This window comes from Moschus berezovskii, chromosome 17, assembly GCF_049115385.1.
Source record: "Moschus berezovskii isolate FMDL1 chromosome 17, NW_MosBer_1.0, whole genome shotgun sequence".
In the NCBI taxonomy this organism is placed as follows: Eukaryota; Metazoa; Chordata; class Mammalia; order Artiodactyla; family Moschidae; genus Moschus; species Moschus berezovskii.
This window is the reverse complement of record NC_142476.1, coordinates 71,734,845-71,745,319: the sequence shown is the minus strand read 5'-3', so window position 1 is coordinate 71,745,319 and position 10,475 is coordinate 71,734,845. Positions and strand designations below refer to the sequence as shown.

The following is a 10,475-nucleotide window of genomic DNA, read 5'->3' as shown; positions in this document are numbered from 1 at the left end:
ACCCTCCATATTTAGTCACCAACTTCTGTAGACACCCTGTCTGCAGAAAATCCGAACTTTTCTCTTCATCATCACCACGCTGTGATTACCTTAGTTCTGCATCTTGTCCTTGCTTCCTGGATTACTATCCTAATTTTCACTGTGCACTTTTCTCCAAATATGTAATATTATTGTAAGGTAGTTAGAATAGGAAAAAGGAGTCCAGAATGGTGGTGGCTAAAAGATATAGAAGGGGAAAATGCGAGAAAATAGAGCAAAGGAAGGTCTTGAGGACCATAGTGAGGACCTCAGGTCAAACAAACAGCACTCCTGGCTAGCCCAGTTTACACAGGGCAGGCCCAGAGGGAGGAGGAAAAACATATAAAAAGAGGAGTCAAAATTGGGCTGGGGGGCCTCTCTTCTCTTTTGGTCTTTTGGGTCCGCATGCCCTCAAGGCTCAAGGATGTATTTTCCTTTACTTTCTAAATAAAACTGAGCTGTAACACGGAGCTGTAACACTGGTCCGTCAGAGGGCTGTAATGCAGGTCCATCCATTGCTTCAAATTTTTGTTGTGATGAGACAGAACCGAGGAAGTTAGAAACTTCCCCGACATTATGAAACTAAAAATGCATTCATTAAAATTAGACTCCTAGTTGGTGTCACTTAGCTCAAACCAATCCTATCTGTGCTGCTGTCCAAGGGGTCTAAAATCCAAATGAGATCGTATTTGTTTCCTACTTAAAATTTTAAGTGATTCTCCATTGTCTTCTAATTATAATGAAATTCCTCAGAATGCCTATGTGATTCAGCCTTGACCCTTGCAGTGCATCCAGCCATCTTCATGCTTATGCTTTCCTCATACCCCTTGCTCCCAGATAATACTGACAACTATCTCCTTAAGCTCTTTCTCCATCCAATACACACAACTGTGATAGGATTCAAAAGACACCACTGTACCTATTTATCTAAAAATCTGTCTCCATGGCTGCACTTAAGACCCTTGAGGTCTGGAATCAGGCTTACCATAAAATATGCAGGCTGGTAGTGTGTTTTGTGGAAAAATCAAAACTCTTAGAGATGGCACTATGGTTCCACTAGCTCAGCAGGTTAGCTCTTAGATCATACCCTACAAAGGTATGCTGCGTATAATGGTTTATAGATAACACTTGAATAAGGACTTAGAAGATGATTCAATGCTAATTCCTTTCATTCTTCTCTTCCTCTGTTGCTTCCTTTTCAGTATTTTACTACCATCTTTTCCCTTAGAGAAGAAATTGTATTCTGTAGGAAAAGAATAACTTACAGGTGAGAGGGTTTCCCAGCCTAATTATATTGATGGAGTGTGGCAAAACAGTTATTTTAAACTAATAGTAATTTGGGGGTGTCTTGGAGATTCCGGTTATTTCTGTTATCTCCATGTGTGAATTATCTTTAGTCATTTGAACTTTACTACATTTGTTATGTCTCTGTTTGACTCTTTAGAATCAGTCATTTAATGAAATTGCCTTGGGACAAAACTTAGAATCCAAACAACAATTGATAATCAAATACAAATATAGTCAAAACAAAAATAGCATGAAGATAAAACACTGTGCTTAATAATAAGTTCTGTCAGTGAAGATGATATTTAATAAAGAAAGAGTTCATGAAATTGAGTTTTGATGAAATTTGTCAGAATAGTAGAGCTTTTGTGTGCACTGTAATCCCTTTCAGTGGGCACTTGATGTGAACTGCTCAGTGTATTTTCCAAATCAAGATTTTGAATGGGATGAACAAGAGTATTCAATTTTAAGGCTGCTGATTCTTTACTAATTCACTGATTAAATAAAAATCCCCCAGAAGGAAAGTTGGCAATTATCACTTTCACTTCAATTCAATGATTCCATTATTATGTCGGTCCCATTATTGACAGAATCCTCAATCCTTATATTCGTTTATTCAGAAAATACTTATTTTGAGAACCTACTTGAAAGAAAGGACACAAAAAAATGAATAGAATATTTTCTTTGCATTTAAGATCCCAGTCCAAGTCTTCCCTGGTGACTCACGTGGTAAAGAATCTGCTGGCAATGCAGGAGACTGGAGTTCAATCCCTGGGTCAGGAGGAATCCCCTGGAGAAGGGAATGGCTACCCATTCCAGTATTCTTTTTTTTTTTTTTTTACTGGCAATACTATTTTACTGAAAATCTGGAGTTGCACAAATAGTTCTTTAGAACATAAAACTAAGTGGATTTATACATAACAATTATAGTCAGCATTTATAAGAGGCAGTACGAAAATGTGTTCTGCTTCTGCATGATATAAATTGTACATAATACCACGATTTAAACAATAATTATATTAACTCCTTCAGTGGATACATCTTACTCAAAATGTCTGATGTTTCCCACAAGAAAGGAAAAAAATGCAGTTCTCTCAGCAGGTGGGTTTCTTTTCATTTCCAAGTTCATTTTAGTGATGGTGGGAAAATTTAAGGATAATCCTTTCATTGAAGAGGCAGAAGTCAAAAAAAGTTACAGGACTGTTCTGAACTCATCAAAAATGAAATTAGGTACATGTGCTTCAGCAACCCTCTGGGGTAGCTTTGTGTACCGAACATAATTCTCCAGAAACAGAAGGGCACCCACAACATCGGCAGGCATTTCTAGTATCTTCTGTACTGAGCCGTATCTTGCTGGCCGATCTTCAGCACACAGCCTTGTGCAGGGCTCCACTGTGGAGCGGATAAACTGGACGATCAGCGCCAGGAACTGCTCCGTATGCCAGGAATGAAACTGCTTCAGCAGGGTGAGGAGCCCCAGCACCAGGGGTGGCCAGTCCACGGGGTCGGCGGGCTTTCGGCAGACCATTCCTAGATTTTTGTTGTACTGAAGTTTTGGCAGCTGGGTGATCAAAAACAGAAAGTTGACCACCGGGAAGTAGGGTAAGCGCTTTGTCATTATGTATATATTGTTCAGTGGGTTGTGGATGCCAGCTGCCTCCAGGTAGGCAGTGATTTCATATAAGAGTGTGTTATCTTCTTTGGGGTAAGAAAGAGAAGGGTCCTGATAGTGGGCTTCAATATCTGCTGCTGCTGCTGCTGCTGCTGCTGCTGCTAAGTCACTTCAGTCGTGTCCGACTCTGTGTGACCCCATAGACGGAAGCCCACCAGGCTCCCACGTCCCTGGGATTCTCCAGGCAAGAACACTGGAGTGGGTTGCCATTTCCTTCTCCAATGTGTGAAAGTGAAAAGTGAAAGTGAAGTCGCTCAGTCGTATCCGACCCTTAGCAACCCCACGGACTGCAGCCTACCAGGCTGCTCCATCCATGGGATTTTCTAGGCAAGAGTACTGGAGTGGCTTGCCATTGCCTTCTCCGTGATATCTGCTAGGAGAGCCTTATTGAGATTCTCCAGAGCAGCTGCCAGGTGTTTGGAGTAAAACCGACAAGAATAATTTAATTCATTGGCGATCTGTTGTCTCAGAATCTGCATCTGCCCAACCTTCATGATAGCCTCGAGATAAGCGGTCCAAATCTTCTGGGTTTTGGCAATGGCGGAAAAATAAATTTTATTCGAATTTGCTACAATGCTTTTTAGGGGGCTGACGGCATTCATGAGGGTTTTTAAAGTCTCCTGCACAGTTCTGTCTCGCAAGATAATTTTCTGAAACATGCTGAGGAAATTCTGTAACTCTTTGACAATCATAAAGCACAGAAGCCTATCTAACCTGTTCAGACCTAAAGTCCCCAAGGTGTTTTGGATTTCTGAGAAAAGGCGGCTGCTGGTCACTTCTTGATGGGTTTTCATATCATACCAAGTGTTCAGCTGGTCAATGTGACACGTCATTTTTGGGTCTGTGATTCACAAGATTTCTCTGCAGAGTCGACCAATAAATGTTACAGACTCGTCCACAGGGGTAAACTTTGGTATTGGAATATGAGTGGACTGGTACATACTTTGCCAATCTTGAATCTTTGTTCTTAAGAAGTTATTACACTCTTGTTCCACATTGTAATTTATGATACGAGATACTTCTTCCTGCCAGATCTTCAGACCCATAAATGTTGACATAGTCCTGAATATATCAAAAGAACGATGGAATCCATCCATGGTGGCTCCCAGCTCTTTCAGCTTGGGCATCAGTTCACTCGGCTTGGCTCGGAGGTTGAAGATCAAACCCCTATGAAGGGCAAAAGCAACACGCTTAACCAGCTCCTTCCAGATTCCATCCTCCAGCAGTTGTTTCGGATCCACCTTGATGATGCTGACCAAAGTTGTCTTCATCATTAAGATGCCTTCTGAAAAAATGGAAATAGCATGATTAAGCTTGGCAACCTCATATCGTGGGCCGAGCTGAAGTCCCTCAGCTTGTCTTTGTCCAGCTGGGTGGGCACTTCAATGATATCGTGGGTCTGAAGCTTTATGATCTTTAGAAGGGAAGTAAACATGCTTTCTGGAATAATCTGCAACACCTTTCTCACATAGGACACCAATTCACCAGAATAATATTGAGACACGCTGAGAAGGTCAGGGCTATTTGCTTGATTAATACGGAGAAGGGGCAGGTCAAGGGCAGAGACAAGCTTGAGGAATGTAGCTCTGAGTTTAGTGACCATGGATGGGTTCACCCTTATGCTCTCCTGCATGATAGACGTGAAACTGTCAATTAACTGCCAAGCAAAAGAAAGGTCCCCAATGATCTGCATTGTGATCAGGACCTCCTCTTTGATGTTAATGGTTCAAATCATTTGGTGGAGAAACTTGCGAGTATCAGCAAGAAACTGACACACTTGCAGATTTGATTAGAGCTGGTGAAATTCTTGAACCTCTTCCAAAGCCTGAATTAGCGGCAGTTTTTCTGCCCGCGGCGGTAGAATCATCATAATTTAGTAATAATATTTGTTTTGAAATCTCTCTGAACCAAGCTTGAAGACTTTCATTTTTCTCCACTCTGGTTAGGAGTTTGACTCCTGAAAAGACATCAGCAAGCTCCGTCATCCGCTCTGAGCCCTCCTTCTTGTAATGCTCCCATTTGGCCTGCTTTTCTGAAAGCGTGTGCTTGAACATCTCTTTGAGTATAAACTCAAATTGTGCAGTATCCAACAGCAATTGAAAGAGGATCTTGGGATTGTACCTAGAGTCTGTTAGAATCTGGTCCTTGATTTGACGAAGGCGTTTGTTGTTTGGGTCACTGGCTGAGTCTGCCGTATGAAGCATCAGCCATCGGATGGCGACGTTGCCATCTCTCAGGCAGTTCAGAAGCCTCGGGATGTTGTCCAGAACCAGCTCCTCCCTCAAGTAACCTTTCAGGAATTGCTGCACTTGTGCATGCACCCTTTCACTGACAGAAGCGTATCTGCTTGCCTGTTCTCTGACATTTGAAAGGTCCAGGGTGTTGTTTAAAGCAGTTTTTGCAGCTTTGTGAGGTTCCCAAGCATCTGCTAGATTAACCGTGATCCCCATGTAAATACTAATTACCCAAATATCTGGAAAGTATTTGTCCACTATCTCTCTCATTTTTGCTTGATGGGTATGGAGAATGGAAGGTTCAAAGTAGAGAATCACATACAGCATGGCAGCCTGATTCGCCAGAGCTGTGCTGCGATGTTCCAGCAATGGGTACACTGAGACCTGGTTGTAAATATCATCAGATCTCAGCCAACCAATGACCATGCTGATGAAGGTCTCATTGATAGGTACCCTCTGGAAGTAACTCTCAGGATAGTTGGGTGGTCTTTTGACCCCTGGTTGGCTGGAATAACCTGTACTTCGAAGCAGCTTACAAATATCATCCATATTTGAATCAGCAGAAGATTGGGCAGCACTGTATCGATAGTAAGAAACCAGCATTCTCTCTCTAGTTTCTCCTTCAATCTTTTGGTCAATGACTAGAAGCATAAAGCATAACTCTGTATAAGTACAGTGCTTCACATAGAAGTTGTTTGCCATCTTCATTGAGAAGCACTGTTTCTAAGGTTTGCTGAATATAAACACCTTCATTGAGATCATCTAGATACCTGTTTAAGTCTACAATATATTTATGCACACTTTGAAATGCTAAATAAAATCTGGTCACAATTTCTATGTTGTTTTCCCGAAATTCTTTGTCTAAATCCTGTAGCTCTGGCTTAGATTCCAGTTTGCTTTCACATAATTCTGGACCCTTAAAAAAAGCTGAAATCAAATATGATATCTCCATTTTTCTGTTGATCAGCTCGGTCTTTTAACCTGAATACAGCAGGAATAAACTCAGAGAGCCTCAAAAGTTCAGCAATGATGGTGTTGCCACAGGAAACAGTCCTTAGGATTGCTTGGCCACACAGGTTATTCTCAGCCAAAAAATCTACCATCTTGAGGAAAATCAACTACTCTGGGCCTGGCCACAGGGAATGTGTGACTAGCTTCAGAGCTGGGGTCTTTAAGTCATCAGATGAAACCAGGTCTGTTGACACATTGGCCACTCCATTAAAGGACCTGGCACTCGGGCCGTGCCAGGGCGCATGCGCAGGGCCCGCGGTCATGTACAGAGTCTGCATGCCAGCCCCCACCTCTCCGTCTCCGCAAGGGTCCTTACTCTTCTTTCCCCAGCCCTTCTCCTGAGCCGGCCAGACCCCGGCTTCCGCCCCGGGGCCCTCGGCCGTCACCTGACAGGGGCCCATTTCAGTATTCTTAACTGGAGAATTCCAGGGACAGAGGAGCCTGGTGGGTTGCAAAGAGCCACCTATGGGGACAGGAGTCCATGGGGATTGCAAAGAGTCAGAGACGACTGAGTGACTAACACTACTACATCCCAGTCCAGTTTGTAAATTATTTTTAGTCTTCCTTCAGTAGTTAAGATCTGCTTGTCCCAATATAGCTATAATCTTCACGTTATGGTTTAGTCGCTCATTTGTGTCTGACCATATGGACTGTAGCCCCCCCAGGCTTCTCTGTCCACGGGATTTTCCAGGCAATAATACTGGAATAGGCTGCCATTTCCTTCTCCAGGGGATCTTCCCAGCCCAGGGATTGAACCCAAGTCTCCTGTATTGGCAGGTGGATTCTTTACTGCTGAGTCACCAGGGAAGCCATAATCTTCACAGTTAGGGAAAATAACTGCTCCTTTCAAGAATTTTGGGATACTTCTGTCTTTAAATGGAAAACAAATTTAGAAGATTTTGTGCAAAGGTACATTTACTGCTCAGTTAAGTCCAGGTCTACAACCCCATTGACTATAGCCAGCCAGACTCCTCTGTCCGTGGAATTCTCCAGGCAAGAATACTGGAGTGGGTAGCCAGTCCCTTCTCCAGGGGATCTTCCTGACCCAGGGATAGAACCCAGGTCTCCTGCATTGCAGGCAGATTCTTTACTGTCTGAGCCACCAGGGAAAATAACTGCTCCTTTCAAGAATTTTGGAATAGTTCTGCCTTTAACTGGAGAAAAATTTAAAAGACCTACCAGTTGTGCAAGAGAAATACATCCAATTGAGATGGCTGCTGCTTTTGCTCAGATTTTATACTCACTAGACCCTCAAACTGAGTCCTTGTCTTATTCTCCATACAAAAAATTCCTGCTTTAATCCCTGTGTTCACTAAGTCCCCCTTCATCCAGGGTTGTATTTCCCACTTGCCTCTCTGTAGTCCACCAAGTGCTGGAACATCACCCAATCCCAGCCCCAGGATTACCAGATCTCATGGTCTGCCAAGTGTTGGAACATCACCCAATTCCAGTCCTGACTACAGGATTACCAGATCTCATGGCCAGCCCTGCTACAGGCATTTGGCCTTTCTTGATTGTCTGCTCTTGTTTTTCCTAGTCGGGGCTTCAGCACAACCAGGCTACCTTCCTAATGAATCACCTTTGCCCTCATTGCCTGTCCTTGGAACTTTCCAGATCAGCATTCAATCCTGGGTCTCCCTGGACTGAGGATGTGCAAAGTCAGGCCTTCCTTTAGTTGGAGAAAATGCAAATAGTCTTACAGAGAAGCATCATCTCAGGTTTGTTGGGGATACAGCTCTATCATGTTATGGAAAGATGATTAGTTCCCTACAAGAGCAGGAATTTGAAGTATCCAATTTAGTTCCCAGCAACCACTGCCTACCCCGAATTCCCAGGTTCTCATCCTGGTATTGTTAGGGGAAACCCAGACTGAAACTGCCCACCCTGGCCAGGTAACTATAGTAACCATTTGCATGAGTCATTTTATGACAGGAGATCTAGGTAAGGAACATAGAACTAACAAGCCACCACCAACCAGAAGAATTTAGGAAAGGTCAAAAGGAGATGTCACATGTCCTACTAACCTCCCAGAGTCCTACTTGCTGGAATGCATCTTGGCTGAGCAATGTGGATGTCACCAGGAAGGCTCCTAAGTCAGAATTGAAGAGGAAAAGTTAAAATTTTACACAACCTCCTGCTCCTTCTGCATCTGTAACTCAACTCACTCCTTGCAAAGTCTGGATCACTTAGGTCACATCGTGTCAGAAAAGTGGGGACTTAACAATACTAAGAACTGGAGCTCATCTCACTCGTCCTTGTCCTGCTCTTTGCAGTTGCCCAGCCTTGGAAACTTGCTTAATCATGCCTGTCCATATAAAGGTCAGGCATCCTCCTCCCCGTCTTGACTGCTGTTCCTGTGCATGAAACCCCTTAGTTTAAACCAGCCTATTAACAGCTAGTGTTGCCCACTGTAGTCTGTCTATAAAAACTCTGTAATCCATTTGTTCGGGACTCAGAACTTGGAGTGTTAACTCCTCTGGGCCCGCCGGCGTAATAAACCTGAGTTCTCCAACTCTTTGAGTGTGGTGCTTGGTTTCTCGAGTACTGGTTTCTGCAACAGAATGACTGGCCAGAGAAAACCCAGAAACTAATCCCATCACCATAAAACCCTAGACTGTGAGCCACGTGGCAGAGCAGTCCTCCTACTTTCCCTTGACCCTGCTGCTCCCTGCCTTTATTGGTGCCCCTTCCCCATAAAGTCTCTTGAGCACATTTGTCTCCTCAGACAATTCATTTCCGAGTGTTAGGCAAGAGCCCACTCTCAGGCTCTGGAAGGGAACCCCCTTCCTGCAACAGTATCTTGATGCCACGGTATGCAAGTAGAAAGGGTGATAGAGAGAAAAATGGATGGCAGACAGAAAGAAACCATCTGACAAAGCTCAAGACCACTTGCTTTTCCAAAACAGCTTGAATCTTCCTGCCTGGGCTGCCACGTGAAGCATGTGATTAATGAAGAGATGTCAGGGAGATAATTCTTCCTAGGCTGGAAGAGTGGAGAAAGAATTTAAAAAAAAAGAATTATTATACCTTGAGTGAAAGGAAAGCAAGAAAAAGGAGCTTGTGGTGGTTGTAAAAGTGCCAAGAAGAAATAGTTGCACCATTGTCAGCCAAAGTATGGACCCCAACCCACCTGGTCTTTCAGCACCTACCCCTTCCCGCTTTTCTGGTGGAGCTGGCGCTACCTCCCTGGTTATAAATAGCAGCACAGATGTTGACAGAAAAATGCTCCCTTAATTACCATACAAACTGCTCTACTTGAGTGAACCGTTTAAAGCAGCCTCCAAAGGAAGTTCACTCAAGCAATTCCGCAGATTACAGCTAATGAACAATATTTCCTCGCACCTATTTAGTGCTCATTAAAATGTAAAAGCCTTTCATTTTAAACAGACGCACAATAAATAATTCCTCTCTCCCTTTCGTCTCTGAGCAGGCTTGAAGAGAAGCAGGGAGAGGAGCAGGGCTGGGGTGGGGGCGGAAGCAGGAAGAGAGACCAGAGGCAGAGAAGGGGCGCAGGGGGATCAGAGACTCAGGAAAGAAGTGGGGGCTCACTAGCATCCCAGGAAGCCACAGCTTGTCTGCTAGGAGTGATATCTGTGTTTGGAGTTCAACAGATAGATGCCTAGACCAGTTCCTCCAGCACAGGTAACCAGCCTTGAACCAGGACAGCAGACCAAAACCGGCCTGGGCAGCTCTGGGAGGCAGAGAGGGGCCAGCCCAGGACAGAGCCCTTCCAACGTGTTCAATGACCAGGGCTATGTTTCTTTAGCTTGAAAGAAAGTTCTTAGTTCCTCAATTCTGTCCAATTCTTTGTGACCCCAAGGACTATAGCCACCCAGGCTTCTCAGTCCATGGAATTCTCCAGGCAAGAATACTAGAGGTGGGTAAAACATGTCTTCCTCCAGGGGATCTTCTCGACCCTGCATTGCAGGCAGATTCTTCATCATCTGAGATACCAGAGAAGATTATTCTGTGTTTATTTTTTGTCCTCATTTATTTTTAGGCCTGAGGTTAGAAGATGAATCTCATATAATCCTTGAGAGGCTACCTGTTGCAAGTGGAAACAGAATTGATAAATGTTTTTGGGTTCCTATAGGTTCTTATTACTGTTGTTATTGTTTAGTCGAAAAGTCCTGCGTGACTCTTGTGATCCCATGGACCGTAGCCTGTCAGACTCCTCTGTCCATAGGATTTCCCAGGCAAGAATACTGGAGTGGGTTGCCATTTCCTTCTCCAGGGGATCTTCCTGACCCAGGGAT

The 10,475-nt window shown here is 43.9% G+C and overlaps 1 pseudogene; it reads right to left on the bottom strand.

Moving 5' to 3' along the window:
* Positions 1 to 2,479: 2,479 nt before the first annotated feature.
* On the bottom strand, positions 2,480 to 6,448 carry LOC129551690 (WASH complex subunit 5-like; annotated as a pseudogene).
* Positions 6,449 to 10,475: the final 4,027 nt, after the last annotated feature.